Below are 24,544 nucleotides of genomic sequence, written 5' to 3'. Positions count from 1 at the left end.
ATAATCAGCTAAGATTATAGGGCAGCATTTAACAAATCATTGATCTGTGACACACTATAGGGGTTGTGAATGTTAACAAAAGGTACGAACCAATGACAGCTTCAGTCCTAAGGAAGGTGTTTTCAATTAAGATAGAGTACAAGGGAGTAGAAAAGGAACAATACAGTCATGTTAATATGACTGACTAATCAAACCTTCTATTTTCAGAATTTAAAAAAATAAAAAATGTTTGTTGCTAGCTACATAGATAAATAGAAGAGTCCTTACCCTCTGGCAATTCAACCTAGTGAAGAAGCAGTCATGTAAAATAAAACAAAAATTAAAATGCAATATGTTATATGAAAGGAACATGTAAGAATATACTACAACTTAAAATGTGCTCATCTTTTGACCTAGAAATCCCATCTAGGGAACTCTTGTATTGTAGTTTCCCCATACCTTGAGAAAATAATATAGAGTTATATGTTAGGATATTTGTAAAAGAATGTTTATGTACACATCATTATAGTAGGAGAAGAAAAGGAAAATAATAGAAAAAAAGAGAAAAAACATACATGTCTACTAATAGAAGCAGGCTGAATAAATTATAAAACATTTGTATACAGAAAGACTGAGGTATATACATGCTACACTGGTTTTAGAAAAGCAAGTTCCAACATAAAGTATACTGCATAACCATATTTTTGTAAAAAGAAAATAAGAAAATATCTACATGTTTTTAAAGTTATTTATTTGTTGGAATAAAGACAGAAGAGTTTAAAACAAGTTACAAGCACTGAGTATACTGGAGAAATCTGATTGGAGGGAGTAAGAGTACAGTCCATTTACCATTTTTTGAGTATACCTGTTTTGATTTTTTTTGCTTTGACAACAGCATGTATTACTTTTGTTATTTAAATAGCTGATAAAATAAATTAAAATAAGAAAATACATTATGATATTCTTTTATTTTTTTCTCAGTTCAAGTTTAAAACAAACCACAAAAGATCAATGGGTTGATGCTCTCTACTGACACATCATACAATCAGTGGCCTCCCCACAACACAATTCAGGCCATCACTTCCAAAGGAAGAAAGGCTGGTCTCTCCACCCCCTGTAGGAAAGGCCTACCTTGTAACACACCACAATTCGGCTGAATCTGAAGTCTTGTATTTTACTCATGAAAAAAAAAATACAAAGGAGATTTTGTTCTCAGGGGTTCCCACTGCAGCCTGGCACTAAAACAGCCCAGCACTCACTTCTGCTTGGAGAAATATTTTTTGCTCTTTTGGACATCAGACTTGATAGTATCACTGCCAGGTTTCCAGCCAGCTGGGCACACTTCCCCTTGTTTGTCAGTGAACTGGAAGGCCTGAACTAGTCTCAAAGTTTCATCCACAGAGCAGTCAACAGGGAGGTCACTACAGTGACGTGCTGAAGAATACCCGTATCATCAACGATAAAGAGGCCCCTGAATGAGATGCCTTCATCAGCGTTTAAGATCCCATAATCCTGAGCAATGGTGTGCCTTGGGTCTGATGCCAAAGGAATGTTCACGGGTCCAGCCCTCCTTGTTTCTTAGGTGTGTTGATCCATGCCAGGTGACAGAAGTGAGAATCCACAGAAGCATCAATCACTTGGCAGTTGAGTTTCTTAAATTCTTCTGTACCACTGAAAGCAATGATCTCTGTGGGGCACACAAAAGTGAAGTCAAGCAGGTAAAAGAACACAACATATTTCCTTTGTAGTCAGACAGGCTGATGTCTTTAAACTGACCGTCTGACATAACGGCTGTGGCTTTGAAGTCGGGGGCAGGGTGCCCAATTTTAGCATTTCCTGAAGACATCTTCCTATCAGCGGTCCTCACACAAGCTTCTGAGAACAAACCACCAACACCAGGCAGGGAGAGGATACTATGATAGTTATTCTTAGTAAGACATGAAAGCAATAATATTTTATGCTATATGACTTTCTATTTCAAATTAGTTGGGACTGTTGTGTAGACACCAACGGAATCAAAAACTATTTTATATCAGTATCAGTTCAGAGATAGTAGATAACAGAAATATAAAACACGATTTTTAAAGGAATTGCATATGAGAGGAGGTGAGAACCAGGTTTGAAAACACTTTGTTTATTTTGGCAACTGGTGATTTTCATCCAAGATTGAAATCATACGGGTCTCCTTGTTCTTTCTTCCAAAAGATAATGTTGCACCTGTCTTTTCATCATGACTAAACCACTAAATTTATAATTGGTGTGACAAAAATGCACTGATGAGTCAAACATGAGTGAGGTATTCAAAAGCCACCAGAGACTTGCACAAACATTCTAATTATCTTCCTTTTTCAGAAGCCTCAGCCACCTCTTCAGCCCTGAGTGCCAGCAGTGGGCCAAAGAGGTCTCTCTTGCCAGCATTAGACTGAAGCAGTGGAGTACAGAGAACTCCAATTATTGTTCCCTGATACAGGTTATTCATTCTTTTTGAGAGTTTGTCCCCGCAGAGAGTCCTTAATTGTATACCAATTACTATCTAACTGGCATTCTTCAAGGTGTGGCTATTTTATTAAAGAATTTCAGTAACATAAATTACAAGTGTCTATTCTTGCCTCTACAGAATGGTTTTATATTTCATAACATTTTATAAGCTGATTTATTTACAGTGTTAAATTTGTAACAGGCAACTTTATTAATGTGGGGAAATACAGTTTAATTAATATACATTATTTCTTATACATTAGCATGACAATCATACCCCCTCGATGGAAATACATGAACACAGCCACAGCGCCCCCAGTTTTCGAGCCCTCACAGGTTGATCTCTGTTGTTTGATGTTGCTGCTATGTGTTCTCTATTGGACAGGTTCTTAAAAATCAGAAGTGAGAAGTCCCACAATTAAAACTAGGTTACATCACAATGTATTATTAAAAGACAGTTATCATTTTTTCTTTACAGTAGTAATTTCTCAGTTTTTATTAGCCAAATTATATTGCCTTCTGGAAACTCCAGAGAGTAAGCACAATAGAATATTTCTAGGGAAATGGGGAACTTTCATAAATATGGGCTTGGTTTCCAAGTTGAAGCCAAAGCCAATTTTATGAATTTAATTTTTGTTCTACAAGGTCATGAACTTACAGTAAAACCAAGGGCTAAATTTAAAGCAACATTGATCTTATATATGAATCTGGGTGAAACACTATGCAAGGCAAGGCAGTTTATGCTGAATTAAGCTGTGTTTGCAAAATGTGATAAAAAGCACTGCCTATTTTGGAACCCATTTCAATGGGTGTGCACTCATGAGGGCTAAGTCAAATAAAAAAGTCTGCCCAAATTTACTTTGGGGTGAGGCTGTCAGATTTCACACAGTTTTCATTGCCAATAGCAAGCATTTCTCAGTCAGAGTGGACCATAAAGTTGCCATTTTTCAGAACTGAAGTTTACTCTTAGAAGAAATTTAACATTAGAACAAAAAGCCAAATACCTATATCTAAAACCAGCCCAAAGAATTAACTGTTTCATATATACAGTATATATTACACAAACATACATATGTACATGTATATGTTTATGTGTGTAGGACAGATATATATATTCTGTGTGTGTATATGTGTGTGTATAAATATATAAAGAGTGAGAGAGCCAGAAAGAGATAGACAAGAGGGAGATACACACACACAGACACACACACACACATCACTGGTTAATTATATTTGAAGACAATAAAAGAAAAAAGTTGATAGTATTTTTTTCCAGTAATATTGAGGACCAAGCCAGGTCTTTTCAAGTACATTATCTTATGAATCATACAACAATCATATGAAATAGCTATATCCTATTTATAGCTTTTTTTTTTTTTTAAATCGAAGACAGAGAATTTCAGGGACTTTCATAAGAAATGCAGCAAAGCTGGGTTGTAAAATAAGGTACCACAACTCCATATCCTTTCTTCTAGCTTTTAACTTTGTATAAGTCAGTGATTCTGCTACTTAACTAAGAGGAATGTTATTATGAAAATACCAGTCTAGGCCAAATATGCATGTTTTTGATCCACTTTAAATGAGTTAGCATTTGAATAGAACACAGGACAAAGCTTAAGGAACAAATAAACAGACAAGACAATAGTGTATATTAAAAATTCAATTAAAATATTACATAAAAATTTAAAAGTAAATACCTAGGGGGAAGAAATGTGCAGAAAAGAAAAAGTCACGTATGGAAGAGATGGGCTAGACTGCTCTGTGGAAAATGTGATGATTTTGTTAAGTTAAATTTATGGCTATTGCAGATTAAAAGAAAGAGAAATAAAAACAAACAGAATAACAGCTTAATGTTACAGTTGAATAGAATTCAAGTTATCCTGTAACAATTTTAATTTAAATATAATATGCCAACCTCTACCTTTAAAGCAAAATAAAAGCATATATAATGTCCCATTTTTCCACATAATAAAATTGTGTTCCATTATGTCACCAAATGGTTATTATGAGCCATATACATTTTACTTAAAAATAATCTGCACCTGAAAAAGGTAAAGTAGAATTTAAGGGGCTTAATCACATTTGCAGATATGTTGATTATTCATTCAGTTAAAGTAAACCTTTGAAACCAAATATTATTTCAAAGTATAAGAAAAATATAATAGATGCCTATTTAAAAATTCCCACATAGGTATAACCCCTAATATTTTACCAATCCAAAAGCATAAAATCTTTTGAAATTACTTGGATTTGTAAAACTAACAACTTAGAGATGGCATGTGAATGAACCCTTAGAAGAGAATGAGTTTTAAGATGAGAGAAATTAGGGCAACATTTTCCCCAACTCCCTTATAAATGAATCTAGTATGTTACTCATACTACATTTTAATGGGAACATATTCAATAAAAGACATTTAATATGAATTTTTAAAAAATATTATAAACTATATATACAATATAAAATATTGACTTGCTGCTTGGGTTAATTACATTTTTATAAATAAAATATAAGCTATTCATAAAATGAGAAAAAGGAAAAATGAAAATAACTTACAAATAAACTTATTAGTAGGAGGATGACAAGGGCTAAAACTATTTACTCCCATGCTACTTAATATAATATTAAAGTGTATACATTTCTTGGGGAAATGCATGTGGAAACATTTCATTTAAGGTGGAAGGGACTGTGGATATTTGTCCAGGGAGTGTGAAGAAGCTGGTGTAGGATAAGGAGGAAAATATATGTAGAGCTGTATTCAAACATTTGGGAAGCTATGCATGCAAAAAGAAATAGGCATTTTTCCCCTGAGCTCTAAGGCAGTGGTAATCAAACTTTAAAGTACATAAGTGTGATGGTTAATTTTATGTGCTAACTTGCCTGAGCTGAGGGATGCCCAGATAGCTGGTAAAGCATTATTTCTGAATGTGTCCAGTGAGGGACACTTTCTGACTCATAGCTAGTGCCTTCTTTCTGTGTCCTCACATAGTAAATGGGAGAGAGGTCTCTTTCTGGCCTTTTTCATAAAGGCACTAAGCCCATTCATGAGAGCTCTGCCCCTATGGCCTAATCACCTCCTAGTGGCCCTACCTTATAATACTATCATCTTGGGGGTAAGTACTACAGTATATAAATTTTGAGGGGATGTAAACATTCAAACCACAGCAATAGGAATCCTCACAAACGTTGTTTACGATTTTTATTTCTGTATTCCACGCCTGGACAATCTGATTCCAAAGGTAAGAGTTGACATTTTTAAAAGCAGCAGAAAAGGTTGCAATGAATATGGTTGATAAATTAGACTCTAGAAAAACCAGTGGGTTGAAGGTGTGATATTACATCCATGTATGAAAAGCAAGGAAAACATTAACTGATAGTCTATAGTCCATCAGTTAGTCTGACAGTCTATTCATTCCTGACGCGGAGTAGATGCCTTATAGCCTCCACACACCCTCCCTTATTGATGATCACGTGCAGATATTCATCAGCAAAAACTGAATGCTCAATTTTTAAAATATATTCAACAATCAGACATTGATCATCAAGTTCACATCTATTCTCCTGCCTCTCACCTGGATTACTGCAACAGCCTCCTTACTGGTGTTCCTGATTTTACCATTGCTTCCCTGCAGTCTATGTTCAACAAAGCAAGGCAGAGATCATCCTAAAACATACGTCAGATCAAAACTGTACTCAGCTCAAACCCCCAAATTTTACCATGGTGTAGAAGGCCCCATATGTTCTAGCTTTTTGTGACTACCCTGACTTCATCTCCCTCTTCTCTCTACCTTCCAAGCAGACAGGCATACGGCTTCCTCACCTGACTTTAGTCTTTTCCTCAGGTGTCACTTTCTCAATGAGGCTTTTCTTGCCCACCCTAGTCATAACTGCAATATCTTCTTCTCTGTTTTATTTTTTTCCAAGTTATTTATCACAATCTACACAATGTACACCATGTATTTCGTTAATTGTTTTCTTGTGTATCACCCCACACAGAAATGCATGTTTTATGAGGGCACAAATTTCTACCTGTTGTTTACTACAGTATCTTCATCTAGGGGATCAATAAATATTTGCTGAATAGAAGAATAAAGCAAAACTTAATGTTGAACATGTAACTACAATACATTTTTCTGCATATACATCAAAACTTGTCAAAAGCACAGCTGGGATAAATAGGTTTGGTAAAGGATTATTGCATTTCAATTAAGTTCCCCTGTTCTTGTAAGGGAATTTAGGAACATAGATGGATGAGACTTTATAACCTTTAAAGTCCTTTCCAGGGTTAAATTTTACCCCATCTATAAGCAATTCTCCCAAACAAATTGTGGCAGAGATGACTAATTACCCACCCTCCAATCCATACTGTTCATATACACCACATGCTATTTTCCCCTCCTTCTATATTAGTAGATCCGAGCTAAACACCACAACCCCCAGTTCCCAGACTGCTTTCCATTTTGATGTGAGGCATGTGACTAGGGTCTTCAAAACAGGATGTGAGAGAGAGTGTGTGTGTGTGACGGGGCGGGGGTGGGAGTGGGCTGTAAATTATAGATAAGTAGTCCTTAAAATAAATGAACATACCAATGCAATCCTCTTTCCCATTTTACACTGGTGTGATGTCATCTTATCCTCAACCATTGGCTAAAGATAACACCTTAGGATAACACAGCCACAAGATGATAGGACCCTGCCAATTCCATCAAGCTACCAAATCTGCTGCTCTGGACTGTTACAGGAGAGAGAAATAAAATAAATAAAACTCTCTTGTTTAAGCCAACGTTGTAAATAATATATAGTATTTTCTTTCTTTCTTTTTTTTTTTTGAGATGGAGCCTCGCTCTGTCACCCAGGCTGGAGTGCAATGGCGCCATGTGGGCTCACAGCAACTTCCACCTCCCAGGTTCAAGTGATTTTCCTGCTTCAGCCTCCTGAGTAGCTGTGATTACAGGCACCTGCCACCACTCCCGGCTAATTTTGTATTTTTAGTAGAGATAGGGTTTCGCCATGTTGGCCAGGCTAGCCTCGAACTCCTGACCTCAGATGATCCACCTGCCTCAGCCTCCCAAAGTGTTGGGATTACAAGCGTGAGCCACTGCACCTGGCCAGCATTTTCATAGATAAAATAATCCTTGAAACTCTAAAAAAATAAAATTAAAATTCCAATATAAAGGTGGTAAATTTACGGCAGTAGTTCATTGATTTATTTAGACGTGAGGGGTAGAAATCAAAATCATGTAGAAGTAGGAACTTTAAAAACATAACTTTATTAACTATTTAATAAACAGTCACTTTGCTGGGATTGTATATGCATATGTTATTCAGTCTTTACAATAACCTCCAAAGGTAGGTATTATCATATATGTTTTACAGGTAAAACAGATAATGCTCAAGACGTTTAGAATTTTTTAAGGCAGCACTGTAAGTAAGTGCTAGAACGAAGAACCAAAGTCTATGAGTATTTCTCATTTCTCAGTGTCTTTTCCACTCTCTGATCTTTAGATTTAGACAGATGCTTTGCTCCAGAGGTCTTTGAGAATTTTAAACAGAAGTAGTTGATTTACCACTTGACAAATACATCCCCAGTCTTTCTTCCTTGGAACGAAGCTCTGTAGAAGTGATTCAAAACCCTGAGCAATGGGTGGAATAACTATTAAGTTGAGGGCTAATCCCCAATTTGGACTTGGATTTCCAGAGTAAGATATTTAACCTGTCTGGACCTTCCCCTGTTTGTCTAGTTCCTGCTGTAAGATAACTCAAATAACTGAGTCTGCTTAAATGAGCTACAAAAGCATTGGCATTAAGTGGAATTTGGTAACCCCAGACAGAATCCCCTTTCATTTGAGCAGTCTGGAGTCAAAAGCAAAATTTAAATCCAAAAAACACATACACAGTCCAGATTCAATAATTCCACAGATGTGGTTACAAAGTAGATTCAAATGTTTATGACTTTTTTTCCTGGCTAGGAAGAAGGGAACTCATTCAAGAAGTTTAACAAAAACAACAAAGAAACTAAAGGCACAGTCTTAAGGCATTTACATTTATGTATGCACATATATGCATACATATATACATATACATCTATACATCTATGCATATGCATGTATAACCTGGCCAATTCCCTGCACCCACATAGACTGTTGTCACCCAGCCTGCAATGAACTCTGGTGGATCATCACTGCACTGTGTGCTCAGCGGCCTTCAGACCTGAGACAACTCAGTATTTGGGACATTTGGACATTTATCTCTTGAATCTGGAAGCCTTCCATATTGGCAAGAGCTCAACCTCAGTCTGCTGAGAATACTAACAAAGTGTAAAAGACCTGAATTTTTAGATAGCTGTACCCGCCAACACCTTGGTTTCACGTGCAACACAGAGTGGAGTCTATGGCCTTAACATTTGGCTGGAGAAAGAGAAATACTTTTCTCGTTAAACTCTCCAATTCATCATTATGGCCCTCATGTCAAGGCAAGATTTTTCTTCCCAGGCTATTATTAAGAAAAGTGTTGCACCTGGTTTCCCTGGTTTCTCCTCCTGTCTCTCCACTTTCCTCTCTCTCCACCCTCCATAAACATGGACAAAGATTTTTGGTCTCTTCTAGATTATACTAGACAAGGAAATATTTGGGAACAAGCTGAGGGGACAGCTGTACAAGAATAACGGACACTGTGATTTTCTTCCCCATGCTATAAATAATAAGATAATTTGCATCATCTTCTAAAACTACTTTTTGCATTTATCCAGAGTTTGGAGAATGTAACTTACTCTTTCATTTCCATTCAGTGCTGTGTTTCTATTCATTCCATATTGCTATAACTTTGAGGTGTTCTTTGATTCATATGTTAGATATCTATCAGACAAATCTATAGTAAATCATTTTCTGCCTCATTCTAGATGTGAGCTATTATATGTATTTTCAGCAACTAAAATTTGTTAATAAGGCAAATCACAAAGATTCTCTGACAATTAATAAAGTATGTAAGAAAGGTTTCCAGAGTTCATTTTCTCTTTAGGGATTTTGCTTTATCTTGCTTATTATATGCATGTGTGTAGGAAATAAAGTATTCCATGTGTACTGTTGGACATATTACTGTTAAAGGTGAAAAAAGTTGTAGTATATGTAGCCAATGGATCAAATGTTTAATAAGCATTTTTCTGGATCTTTCAACTTAGTATTTTTTAAGTTTCTTGATAAATATAGTAAATGTGACTGGATGGAATCCTTTTGTTTAACAAAAAAAAAAAAAAAAACAAAAAACAACAACAAAAAAAGGTACGCTTGTGGGAAATGCCCAGATAAGATCTTAAGAATTCAAGTATTTACCATAGAGATGTATTGCAGTATATTAGAAAGAATATCCTGTGTGAGATTTAAAAAAAAATACTATATACAAAGTGCCTTGTAGATGGTATGCTTTGCCTGACATGTATTATTACAAACTCTTATTTTTAAAAGTAGGCACAATCTATTTAGACATCTGCATCATATAGCTATATCTGAGTTACAAATCACCTTAAAACACAGTTGCTCAAAACACCAATTGTGTACTATTTTTCATGAGTCTATGGGCCACCTGTGCAGTTCTCCAAACCTAGTCTTGGCTCAGCTAATAGCTGGGCTTATTCATGCATCTGCATTCAACTGATAGGTTAGCCAGAGGCATGCTGATCTAAGATGGCCTGAGATGCATGACCTGACTGCTCCACATGATCTCGCATCCTCCAGCAGCTTAGCCAAAGCTTATTCTCACGGCAAAAGCAAGGGTCCAAAGAGTGAGTGCAAACTTAAAAGGCCTTTGGGGCCTCAATCCAGAACTGGCATGCCATCACTTCCATTATATGCTTTGGCCTAAGGGCCTAAGGAAGTCGTAAGTCCAGCCTAGATTTAAGAGGTAGAGAAACAGACTTCATCTTTGAATGGGAAGAGCTGTAAAGTTAGAATACAAATAGCTTGGACATCGGGAGAACTGATACCCTTGCTTTTTCCATGAGAATAAATGTTGGCTAAGCTGCTGGAGGATGAGAGATCATGTGGAGTAGAGTCAGGTCATGCATCTCAGGCCATCCTAAATCAGCATGTCTCCAGCTAACATATCAGTTGAATGCAAATACATTTGTTGAGTTCTTGGGTTGTAGTTGTTGCCTGCCTCATAGCTATTGCTTTCCTGAATGTGTCTGACAAACCCAAAATGCACAGGTTAGAGATGACACTTTTGAACATCAACAGGAAGTATGCTCAAGTATGTCAGAGTATGGCACTGTCTTTTACATGGAAATATGTATGTTATCTTTTATATTATCTTTTACTTTCTGTTAATTCTGTCTTTAAAGTTGATGCCCACAAGTCCCCAATATCTAGACCCACAAAAAAGTATAAGAACAAAGAGAAGTGAATCTCCTACAGCTAACTTTATCATACAGGGGAGGCTGAGTCAAGAAACTATAATTCTTCAGGACTGTTTGAACCAAACTAATTTCCTTCTCAGCTTAAACTACTGTGGTAATGCCACTGCATATGGCTGTGCACACAGTAACCTTGCACTTAAGTCTTTAAGTATGTCTGCCTCTTCAATGTCTACCATGTCAATGAGGAAGAAGTAAAAATCCATGTTGAACCTAATGTCTTCTCCGCAGGAGTAAATCTCAAGCATACTTCCTGTTTCTAGATGTCTGTAGATTTCCATAGAAAAATAAATTGACTTGCTGAGCCAGCCAAGGATACATGTTCTCAGGAACCTCACACAACAATCTTCTTCTGATCTCTTTTCCCAAAGTGTCAGCTTTGGGAAACTTTGAGGGTTCTGAGCTTTTCAGCAACATCAGTAACACCATTGTAGGACCTAACATTATAGGACCATAATATTGGCCCACCATAACACTGTAAGACCTTGAAACAAAGGCTTATCTCTTTATTTTTTTTTTAAAAGAAGTGTTGAATGAATGCATTATGAAGTGAAATCTACACATAAGGCCATATTATTAATGAAATAATTCTTATCAAATTATTTGGCAGGCATTTTGTTGAATTCCAAAAGAGTGAAAACTCTGCCTGGAGTTCAGTGAAACATACCAAGATATGACCTATAAGAAATCAGTAAACCTCTGTAAATTAGATAAGAATTGTTTATTTTGTTCCATTTACTGACAAGATGATGATTTATGGCTCTAGTTTTCACAATGTCAATAGCATTCATGGAAGAAGAGGAGGTTTATTTTATGACTGCAGGCAGCATTATTTTATTCCAATGTACACTGATGTAGAAAGTCCTAAATCACAATGGTAAGTAAAGATTTGTTTCTTCAAAAAAGTTAGTAACAATAAGATCTGCTAAACTCTTATGGTGCTTCATCATGCATAAAGTATAAAAAGTTTCATCCCAGCAAAATTTTATTTGGCAAAGAAACTACACCAATTGAAGAACTTTAAATAGTCCCAAAGAGATGCACAAAAATAGGAATTCTTCCTTAATGGAATTAGTGTACACACAGCAGATGAATACCAGGAGCTGGCTTCACTCAGAGACAAGAACAATTTCTTTCCCTTGTTGTCAATTCGTTCATGACCTCCTTCTAAGTCATAAAAGAAATGTCAATAACCTGAAATTCATGATATTGGTGGACCAAGGCACTGCTTTACATTTTTTTCTTGCTCTTAGTTACAGATCGTGCCATGACTTCACCAAGTTCTTTCAGTTTTTGGCTTCCTTGGCTAAATGATTCTCTGAGCAGCATTTGAGACAAAGTTTTAATGTTTCAACAAATTTGAGATTTTTTTCCAACTACATGCATTTCTAATTGAAAATTCTTCTCATAGAAAAAGATATGAATCTTTCAAGATATTTTCGATGTGGGAAAATATGAAATACATAAGCAGGCTCATTGTCTTCCTTTTTTCCTTGTCAAGAACCTTATAATATGTGAATAATGCCTTACAGCAATGCTTTCAGTGATAGAATATGTTAGAATATGTGAATTTTCTATTTCTCATTTTAACACTTTCTAATTAACTTAGACCAAATAACATAAAGACAGATATCCACAAACCTGATGTTAGGATATGTTTTATTTAATGCCTACAAAGAGAAATCTATTGTAGAAATTATAACAACAAAATGATGGTTATAACTATTTAAATTATACAGTAGGATCTCCTGGCTCACTACAATTTGTTTAGGGTGAAACACTGCTTCCATAACATTTGATATAAAAGCAATTTATTTAAAAATAATTTTCACTGAAACAAGAAAAATACCAGAAGAAAAAAAATATATAATTGAAAGTAGCTCATGGAACCCTAATTAAGAACCTCTGGTCTAGGCCAGGCCATTCTTCCATTATGTGATATTTTCAAACATTTTAAAGCAAAGAGGGTTGAAATTCTCATTTTAACCAATTTTCCCCTCTATATTCAGGGGCATGGAACACATCTCAATAAACTATGGGGAAAAGAGTAACCCTTTTATTTCAACCTGGCTTACATTCATATATAGGAAAGTCTCCTGTGCTTTTAACTAAAGCACACTTTAACTAGATCTTTACAGAACACTTCTGTATACTAACAATTAATAAACATGATAAAGAATATGTGGTTGAGAAAATTTATAATCATCAAAAAAAACTGAATTATGCATAAGGTATTTTTAGCTTTGAAACCCTTGTGATTTCAAATACTTCTGGTGCTCTGTACCAGCTAATGTCTTACCTAGCCAGTACAGCTTAACCCTTTATCCTCTAAAGATTACTTTTGCAAGAAAGCAGCTGGTAAGTACTAAGTACTAACTGATTATTTGATATCCTGTAGCTGAGAGCTCTGCAAAAATGTTGACCATGACAACTAATAAGACATACCTTTTATATGTCTATCTAAAACACACATGTGCATAAGTATTGAATCTAACTATGCTTGCCATAAATCATTTTCATCATTATTGAGTTAAATGTACTGTAATATTTATTAAATGTTAATCTATTACAGATGGCAATGCTGGTCTTGACCCACTAAATTTATTTCATCAACCAATAATACACTACAACTTACAGTTTGGATCACACCAGCCTAAACCCAAAAGAACATGGCTATTTTTTTCTCTACAAAATTAATGAATTTACTTAGTCAAATGTGTTTCTAGAGTTTATCTTTTTAAAATGAGGACTACTTATTTTATTTTCCTGAAAATTTACAATTCTCAATTTACAGGAACATTCTACTATCTAGAGCACATTATTCTTTAGATAATCAACCATTATATGATAATAATTATTATTGCTATGTGATTTGTAGATTTATTTCTAATCTTCACTATAAGCCTGAAATGTATAGGTTGTATGATTCCCATTTGGTATTTGAGAAAACTGAAGCTCAAAAAGTTGAAGTATCTTATGTGATCTCATTGCCAGGGTGTCACTTCAGGTTCCTGGACTCCAATGCCTCCTGTGTTCACTGTCCTCACTGCCCCATGGCTAACATTTTCCAGCATAAACCAGGCATCTTCACGGGTATTCTTACACAATAAATCTGCAAACCACACATTAAAAAATTAGGATGACTTCTTGTGTATTTCTCTTCATTTGTTTGAGACAATTTTGTTGAAAATTGTTAGGTACATGATAATACATAGATGAAGAACATAAGGATCCTCTCACCAAGAATCTTAAAATCTGCTAAGTAATTTCCATGAAGAAAGGACCAGGAAATTGACCTGGGAACACAGAAGGACAGACGTTTGCATCAATTAGAATTTTGCAAAAATTTTTTTGACCATGACACATAGAGGGAGGAGTGGTATTTGGTCTCAACCGTAAAGGATTTCAAAGGATAAAAAAGAGAGGTATGGCTATTTCAGGCTTACAGAAGGAGCTTGATATAAAGTATGGGAAGCAGGAAGCACACTGGGTGTCTGGAGCCCTGAGCAGGCAGCCCAGTACAGCAAGCAAACAAGATAGAGGGAGGATTCAGGAACCAACCACATTCTTGAAGGAGTAAATACCCTACCATTAATAACTCACAGTGTATTCTCTGTTCTTTTTTAAAAAAATATTTTTTCTTACTTTAAAAATTTCACTTGAAAAAGTAGATTTGACTCGATTTCTATCAGTCTTCAGCTAGTCAGAAAAAAATTAAATACAGCTGGATTCAAATGTTAAATTTTAAATCGTTTGACCAAATGACTATAAAGTCTGGAAGCAAAGGTGAATATATATAATGGTATACACACACATACATAGGTTATTGCTATTACATTACAGCACATAATGTGTTGAATGATATTATATTAAAATGTTTTCCAGACTTTATGGCCATTCAGTATTTTACAGCTCTATTGCATAAATAGTTTCTATCACTTGATAGCAACATACAGATAACAGCCTAAACAATACAGTGTATTCACAGTGGGAAGAATAGTTTGAAAATTTAAGTGGCATCATCCAAATAGTCTTTTAATTTAATATATGCTGACAAACTTAAGCCTCAAAAAAAAAAAAACTGTCATACCTCAGAGTATCAAACTAGCTGATTAGAATTAGAAAAACAGGTAAAATGCAGCTGTTTTTATCAAAGTATTTTATGTAGTCTATTTTTTTTCCACCAGAACCAGTCTATCATCTAGTGACAGAGACACAAATTAGAACCAAAGGTAAATATTTTACAAAACCCCATTCTTAAGCTGTTTATGTTTTTGCCCTAAATATCCTGCTTTCCCATAGGTATATTCTGAGTTAAACACAAGCTCTGGTCTGCCAACTGTAACTTCACTCCATTCTCATATCAGATTATAAGTGAATAGTGACAATGCTACCAATGGGTATAACTACCAATGCACTTCAGTTTCTAAATAATTCACTAACCAGGTAAAAAGCTTTAAGAAATTAGGCATTATTTTACCAATGAAATTAGACAACATATCCCTACCACCTAACGCAATGCACATAGCAGACAGTCAATATCTGTTGAATGCAGAACTAGATTAAGTCATATAAGCTCCAGCTGTGATAACTCTACCATAATATTCTTTAGAAGCGCAAACAACTATAGGCCTTTCAAATATACTTAAATGGATAAAGAAACAGACTAAGAGAAAGAGGTTAATTATGTGTAGTTTCATATTTCTTCGTTTTAACAAACCAATGAATAATAGAATGGTAAGGGATGCTCCACCATAAGAACCCTTACTATTGTGAAAATTTACAGGATTTGTAAAGTAAGATTCTCTGTTTTCACCTGAGTTAATTCTACTGTCTTTATCTTTGCTGCCCTCCTCTGGAATTCTTATATCACCTGGTCCTCTTTTCCAAAGAATATGTACTTTATACTTGACTTTAGAATAGAACTATAAGAGATAATTCAAACTTTTCCATTTCTATTTCGCAGTGCTCTTTTTGCCCAATTTTATAGCACAGGCTTGGAGGCAGAGAAGCGACAATGTAACGACTGCAGGTTATTTCTATGTTTTATCCCAGGACACATTTGTTCTAGTTTGTATAACATTTAATGACACTTTCTGAACAACCTATGAAATAGTTTGGTCTTTCAAAATATCTTCTGTAAGACTACTATTTGACTAACACTGTGAGGCACACTCATGATCAGAGGTATTACATTACTTTTTGATCCAGAACTGACTTTGGCTAGTATGACTCATGTGCATACCATGAGTATATTTTACAATGGAAGACTCTTGTAATACAAATAAGTCAATGCTAATTTGTTAACTCATGAATTTTTTTTTTTTTTTTTTTGAGACAGGGTCTCACTCTGCTGCCCTGGTTGGAGTGCAGTGACACAATCGTAGCTCACAGGAGCGTCAACTTCTGGGCTCAAGCGACCCTCTCACCTCAGCCTCCCAAGCAGTTAGCACTACAAGCACATGCCACCATAGCTGGCTAATTATCTGTTGTTGTTGTTTTTTAATTTTTGATAAAGTAAGGGATTCACTATGATGCCCATGCTGTAACTCATAATTTTTAAACATTCTTATTTACAAAGGCAATTTGTATCAGTGTACAATAAAAGGCACATATAAAATAAAACATTCAAAGATTAAAACAAATGTAAAAAGAAATAATGTGAAAGGAAGAGAAATAGAGTGGTCTAGCACCTAAACTATACCAGATATTGTGCCTGTTGATATTTTCACTTTATCTCACTTGTTTTTCCCAGCAGTCCTGCTCAGTCAGCAGGAGTCACTATTGCACAGTGGCTAGGATTAAAACCCAGAATAATAATAATAATAGTAATAATAGCCAGAAGCAGTTGCATCTGAATAAACTCCAAAACTTACTCCACTTTGCTGGGCCTTAATTTTTCACCTACAAGGTAGCGGGAGATAATGTTCAGTATGTACCTCATTCAGTGGGTCTGAAGACAAAAATAAGTTTTGTTGTTGTTGTTGTTGTTGTTGTTGTTGTTGTTGTTTTTACCGTACAATGATTCACCAAAATTTTACTAAGAGTTGTGTTTCAGAATTTTCCAAGCTTGGGGATTCAGCAGTGACCAAAATGATCAATGTCCCTAGTCTCACGGAGCCAATATTCTAGTGAAGGAAAATAATAAAACAAAAATCAGGAAACATTATGTCAGATGTGATAAGTGCTATGAAAAAAATAAAGCAGAATAGGGACAATGAAGAATGACTAGCAGCTATTATATATGGAGTGACCAAAGAAGGAATCTCAGGAAGGGTGGTATCTGAGCAGAGCACTGGAGGAAGTCACAGAATGAGCCCCATGATTATCCAAGGGAGCTCTTCTCAGGCAAAGAGAACAAGTGCAAAGTCCCTATAGTAGGAACGTACTCAGGAAGTACAAGGAATGGCAGATAAGCTAGTATGGTTAGAATAGAGAGAATGAGGAGAAAAATGATAGGAAATGAGATCAGAGAGGTTGCGAGAGACTCAAGCATGCGCAGCCTTGTGGGCTAGGTTAAGAACTTGCATTATCTCATTTATGCTTTTATTCTGGATTACACAGTTGCTATACAGGTAATAGACAAAAGGGAAGGGAGCAAAAACAGAAACTAAGACAAGGTTCCATGTAACGGCAGGGACCAGTGTAGCTGTTATAGAAATGATGAGAATGGGTTGTTGTATTAGTCAGGGTTCTCTAGAGGGACAGTACTAATAGGATATATATGAAAGTTAATAGTTTATTAAGTTATATGATCACAAGGCTGTCTGCAAGCTGAGGATAAAGGAGAGCCAGTCCGGGTCGGGCACGGTGGCTCACGCCTGTAATCCCAGTACTTTGGGAGGCTGAGGTGGGAGGATCACGAGGTCAGGAGATCAAGACCACCCTGGCTAACATGGTGAAACCCCGTCTCTACTAAAAATATAAAAAATTAGCCAGGTATGGTGGCCAGTGCCTGTAGTCCCAGCTACTCAGGAGGCTGAGGCAGGAGAATGGCGTGAACCCGAGAGGTGGAGCTTGCAGTGAGCTGAGATCACGCCAATGCACTCCAGCCTGGGCAACAGTGCGATACTCCGGCTTGAAGAGGAAAAAAAAAAAAACAAAAACAGAGGAAAGCCAGTCCAAGTCCCAAAACTGAAGAACTCAGAGTTTGATGTTTGAGGGCAGGAATCATCCAGCACAGGAGAAAGATGTAAGTTGGGAGGCTAGGCCAGTCTCGCCTTTTCACATTTTCCTGCCTACTTTATATTCGCTGGCAGCTGATTAGATTGTGGCCACCGGATTAAGGGTGGATCTGCTATCCCCAGCCCACTGACTCAAATATTAATCTCTTTCTGCAACACACTCACAGACACACCCAGGATCAATACTTTGTATCCTTCAATCCAATCAAGTTGTCACTCAGTATTAACCTTCGTAAGTCCATCTCTTGTCAACTTGAACCTATACACATCTCCAGAGATCATATATAATCTTCAAATAAAGAAAAAAATGTCATAGTTATGCCTAACATAATACAACTATCCTTCGTACAACCAGAAATGCACAAATCCCCAACCCAAACGCTATACCATAAAGTTAACAATACTTAAATGCTGATATGAAGTCAGTAAATCTTCAATCCAATCAAGCTGGCAGTCGGTATTAACCATCACAGTTGTATTTTGCATCTCTTTGAGTGGTAGTGCCATCAGATTTGCTGATCTACTGGAAGTGAAGATGAAAGAAAATTAAGTTTTTTATATCAATTTTTGGTCTAAGTAACCAGAGAATAAAGATGGCATTTACCAATATGAGAAACAATATATGAGTGGGAAGTTTGGAGTGGGGGGGGAAAAAAAAAAGTTTGTTTTGGACACATTAAGTTTGATACCTTAGTAGAAAACCTAGTAAGTAGTTGCATGTCCAAGTCTGGATGTTGAGTGAACAATCTTGGCTGCAGATATAAACTTGGAGGTAAGAGGTAAAAACACGGTATTTAAAGCCATAAGACTGGATAAGACTGTTTAGGGCTCAGTGAAAACCCAAGACCGTTCCACGAACTAAGCCCGGGGGTATTTCAATATTTAAAAGTTAAGGAAAAGAAGAGAGACCAGAAAAGGAAACTGAGGAAGCATGGTGAATGAAAATCAAGAGAGGTGCATCTCGGGTGACAAATGAACAATTTTTTTCAAAAAGGATGGGGGAAAACAACTCAAGCCAAATGGTTGCAACAGGTTGATTACATGAGAATTGAAATTGACCTTTGAATTTGACAATGTAGAGATCATGGCCATGTTTACAGGAATAGGTTTTCATTCTTTCTTTAAAAGGATGGAAGAAGAGGTAGTGAGTATGGATAACTTTTTCACAGATTTTCTCTGAAAGGAAGCAGAAAAAGGGGATAGTATATGGAAGAGCAATAGGATGCAAAGTGCAAAAAAATATATAATTTGCAAAGATGACCATAATTGTTCTCTTCCCTGTATTCATCTCCCCTTTGCATTGTGACTTTGCAGATCTTCTCATCAAGAGATGGAATCTGAAATGACCGTGCGGGTTGTTTGACCACCAGAAGGCAGTGAAAGTCATATTGTTCTGAGCTTCATGATGCCTTGCAAACTCTCCACTTTCTCTTGAAAACTATCCAGTCACCATGTTAACAAGCCCAAGTTAGCCTGCTTGGTGATGAGAGACATGTGTCTCCATCACCCCAACTCTCCTTTTTACCCCCTCACTCTGTCACTCAAGTACAGACAACCAACCCCCAGAAGCAGAACTAAATAAAAATTAACCTAACTAAATAAAAATTAACCAAGATACACGAGGGAGCCCAGGCAAGAACAGAACAGCCCCACTAAGCCCAACCTAAACTACCAACCAAGAGAATCATGAACTGACAACATAGCTCCTGTTTTAAAGACACAGATTTTGGGGGTGCAGCAAAACAAAACTGATATAGAAAAGACTTTTTTGTCATTGTTTTGTCATTATGGTTATTTGTTTTAATATGGGAGGTAATGTAGCATGTTTGCTGCTGTGAATAATTCAGCAAGAGGAAAAAATAATGATGATCAGAGAGGAAACCATTTTAAAAGCAATATTTCCTACCACATTTGATAGGAAATGTGAGTTTCAGTACACTGGTAGGAATTTTGGCCTTGTATGGGAGCATAGGTAAATGGCATGTGCAAAGAGGAGATGACAGAGTGCCATGGATATAGTAAGTGTTCAGTAAACACAAACCAATATGCTTAAATGACATGGCTATCCTTGGGAACATTAATTACAGACCTAAATTTTAAAGTAAGTTTTTCTGGTCCCAAAGCCCTTTCTATAATAACTGGCAGGGACCTTTTTTTTTTTTTTTTTTTTTTTTTTGCTTTATGTAGAATTATTTTCTTAATTATCTCCATATATACAAATCCCATCCATTATTTGAAAATAAGTATCACCTTTCCATGATATCTTCCTTCATATTCCCATCTTAAAGCAATCTCACATTCTGTTAAGGCCCATAATAGTTGTATCTAAGTGTTTTCAAATACAGTTACAAATTTCTTACTTGTCTTATAATTATATGGATTAATAGAATCTCATTAATGAATTATATGCTAACTATAATTGACTATAGAATTATGAGTTATTAGAGTTTATATATAAACCTTATAGAAAATAGAGTTTATATCTGATTTATCTTTTAACCACCTCAAGATCTATCTAAACATAATATGGAATGTATAAATATGAATGAATGAAAATGTTAATGTAATTAAGCATTACATTTAGTGTCCTGACATAGAGAGTCAAATGAGGGTAATTTAAAGGCTGACATAGTTTAACACATTATTTTAGGTGTATATTTATTATCCATCTTTTAACATTTTAATGTTTATTTATTTATTTAGGGAGGGAGTCTCACTCTGTCACCCAGGCTTGAGTGCAATGGTGCAATCTCAGCTGCAACCTCTGCCTCCTGGGTTCAAGCAATTCTCATACCTCAGCCTCCCAAGTGGCTGGGACTACAGGCATGCACCACTATGCCCGCCTAATTTTTGTATTTTTTGGTAGAGATGAGGTTTTACCATGTTGGCCAGGCTGGTCTTGAACTTCTAACATCACGTGATCCACCCGCCTCGGCCTCCCAAAGTGCTGGGATTTACAGGCATGAGCCACTATGTCCAGCCTATTGTCCACTTTCAGATATATGAAAAGCTTACTCATTCGTTTATGTACATATATGGATAGACTAGATATTATGGAATAGTTTCTCAGTAATTTCCTGCAAATAACAATTGCATCTTAATTTCTGAACTGGAGAATATTTAGCAACTATTTTTGTAAGCTTTTGTCCTTTTTAAGGAAGATTGTTGATCCCTTCTCTGATCTCTAACAGTTCATTTAAATTATCTAAATATTGCTGCAGCTGGGTGTAGGAAGCTATCTTTATGAACTCCAGCCAATTGCAACATACAAAGAAACACTCAAAAATGCCTAAAATAAACATGCAAAATAGAATACGATGCTTCCTACATAGAAAATTCCTTTTCTCACTTTTGCAATAAAAACATATTCCAAAGCATTAAATCATTGTAGAAATAAATGCCAAATAATTCTTCTAAAGACCATTAATATTTGCTTAACCATATAAGTTTCTCTGAAAAGAAAAGATATCATGCAACAAAAATGCCCCAATTCAGACACAACCAACTGATCTTTAGGAAAAAGTAAAATCCTATTTATTATCTATTAGATTGATTAGTAAAGATATTACTTGATGGACAATAGAACTGGCACCTGTAAGCTGTAGAGAGCACCATTGTGCACACCTCCAATGCATAAATTCATCTTCCAAAATCGTTTTAAGATGTAAATGAAACAAGAACAATTGTGAGTTCTCCCAAATAGCTGTGACTATGTATCCCTGAAAACTTGAAAAGCCAACTCTCATAGAGGATTATTTGCTGGTTAGTTTTCTGTCTAGAAGTTGGTACCAGCCTTTAAAGACACCAAGCATATGCTGTGATAAGAAAGAGGAGAAAAATCTAAACATGATAAAGCCAAAACTAGAAAATCTGAGCAACAGACTATTAAGTCAAAGAAGCATTAGAAGCATAATGAGATGAGAGGAGCTATAAAGACTAGAGAGAACAGTCCCCGAGCAGGAGAAGGGCTTGAGACAAAAGAATGAAGCTGCCCAGAGATGTGAACTTTCCTGTATCTCATAAAATTATAATGAATTCTTAAAGACCAGTTAGGGGCTAAATCGACATTTCAGAGTCTCTGGAGCTCCACATACATGTGGAGTCCATATCCACTCATGAAATCTTTTCCAAGGGCATCCACGAAGAACTCATGAGAAAGATTGCTGGCAGAGCATAAGACCTGCGTGCTTCCCTCAATGGCACAAGCATGCATGACCTGGTAAAGACTAATAATGGAGCAGGAGTATCTACAGAAGCCTATCCATTCTCCAAAAACTCTGTAAATACCAAGAAATGATCAGCTGCCACTAGCAGCAGGCACAGAACCTCCCACGTCCTGATTCCCTTTCAGATACAAAGCAAAAGCCATCTGCCACTGAATTGGTAAGAACCACGCCCATATATCAGAGTTGACCTTGGTGTGTCATGAAACAAAAGCCAGCTTCCTCTGGGGCAGAACAGGGACCCTTCCATCCCTCATTCCAGACAAAGACAAGCTGCAGCTGGGAAGTGGCAAAAATCCCACTTGTGCATAGAATTCTGCCCTTTTCAAGGCAATGTTCAGCTACCACCCAGGAAAGGCAAGAAACTTATTCACACCCGAGATCTCCCACCTATACAAGATAGTTTTGTTGACACTAGGAGGAGAAGCAGGAAATTTGCTTACACTCTCCAAGTGGGGCACTGGGGAACAGGCAGGAAGGCTGAGAAAACCCCACTTCCTAGGCTTATATATATAAGACCTGCCCAAGTCTGAGGATGGAGTAGGGGAATGAGAAACCACTCCTGTTACCACCAGAGATCTTGCATCAAATAACAAGGAACATAGTTGTGCATTAGGGGAAGGGCAAGAGCATGGACAAAGAACCCTTCTATGATGCAGGTGAGCAAGGCTTGCTATAGACTGGAAGTGAAGCAAAAACATTGAGAAACATACTCTGGAACCCCAAGCCCCACCTTAGGCCAAGATAATAGCAGCCCAGCACTAGAGGATATCCACTGACAAAAAGAATGAACCTTGATTTTTATGTCAACATGTATAAAAACTAACTCAAAATGGACCATACACCTAGGTGGAAGAGCTGAAGCTCTAAAACTTCTAGAAGAAAACGTAAATACCTCCTAAATTCAACAAGAAGACAAGATATAAGAATAGCAAATAAGCACGTAAAAGATACTCATTATCTTTAATCATTAGGAAAGTGCAAGTTTTTAAACCACTGTGAGATGCTATCGATACTACGCACCCATTAGGATTACTAATGTAAAAAGACTGGTCACACCAAATTCTAGATAGAATGCGGGAAAAATTGAAATTTTCATTTATTGTTGGGGGAATGCAAAATGCCACTTTGAAAATATGAACACACAGCCACTTTGAAAAACAGTTTGATTTTTTATAAAGATAAGCATGCATTTACTATATGGGCTAATAATTCCACTCCTAGTCATAAACCCAAAAGAACTGAAAACATGTTTCTGTACAAGGACCTGCACATGAACCGTTTTAGCAGTTTTAGCCATAAATGCCCCAAACTGTAAACAATCCAAATGTCCTTCAAATGGTGAGTGGTAAACAGATTGTGATTAATCCATAAATGGAACACTATTCAGCAAGAGAAAGGAACAAACTACTGATATACGCAACAAAATAGATGATTCTTGAAGCACTGAACTAAGTAAAAAAAGGCCAAGCAAAAGACACATATTGTATGAGTCCACAATCTGACATTCCAGAAACATCAAAACTGAATGCAAAACAGATCAGTGGTTTCTAGTGGCTAGGATGGAGGAAGAGGATTGCCTGAAAGGTGTATGAAGAAACCTTCTGGAGTGATGAAAATTTCATATCTTGATTGCTGTGGCCATTACACAACCACAGACATTTTTCAAAACTGGTAAATGAGCTTTTTTGGTATGTAAAATATATCACAATAAAAAGAGAGAGAAAATTAAACTCTTCAATATTTAACCCTGTTCAAAACCAGAGTTAAGAACCACTGCATCCTCGTTAGTATAGAGATGGGTTTAAAAAAAAAAAAACTGCAATAGTCAAGCAAAAGTATAGCATTTGTACATGAGTAGAAGTTGTTGACTATGCAGCTGTCCTGGAATTTCTTGGTCACAACTTCACTTCACTGGGGACAGAAAAGGTGCATCCTGGTTCCAAAAGGTCTATTTAAGTCAAGGAAACAGGTGTGACTCACCTTACACTACCTTTTCTCCAAAAGAATTAATAAAGGAAATTGTCACTACAGGATGTACAACTGCTGAGAAAAACTCAGAAATAAAGGTTAGCAAAAAAATACAGGAGGTTGGTTGATGAGGTCCTTAGAGAGAAATAACAAACAAAGTTCAGAAATGAACTTCCTTAGCTTTGTTCTTTTAGATTATCCTGTTCAAAATAAATTCTACCCAAGCCAATGGGGAAGGGGAGTTCTGTGCTTCCTTGAAGATTTTAGCAAAACTTTATGTTTTTGATTATTGTAAAATCTCTGA

The 24,544-nt window shown here is 36.3% G+C and overlaps 1 pseudogene across 1 annotated transcript; it reads right to left on the bottom strand.

Annotated features, from left to right (window-relative positions):
* Positions 1-744: 744 nt before the first annotated feature.
* Positions 745-1,844, bottom strand: LOC126937173 (peroxiredoxin-1-like; annotated as a pseudogene). Its single transcript, XR_007719672.1, has one exon. The product of XR_007719672.1 is annotated as a peroxiredoxin-1-like (transcript).
* Positions 1,845-24,544: the final 22,700 nt, after the last annotated feature.

The sequence above is a fragment of the Macaca thibetana genome, chromosome 15 (genome assembly GCF_024542745.1).
Source record: "Macaca thibetana thibetana isolate TM-01 chromosome 15, ASM2454274v1, whole genome shotgun sequence".
NCBI lineage: Eukaryota > Metazoa > Chordata > Mammalia > Primates > Cercopithecidae > Macaca > Macaca thibetana.
The sequence above is the reverse complement of the archived record's forward strand: the minus strand, read 5'-3'. Positions and strand labels throughout refer to the sequence as shown.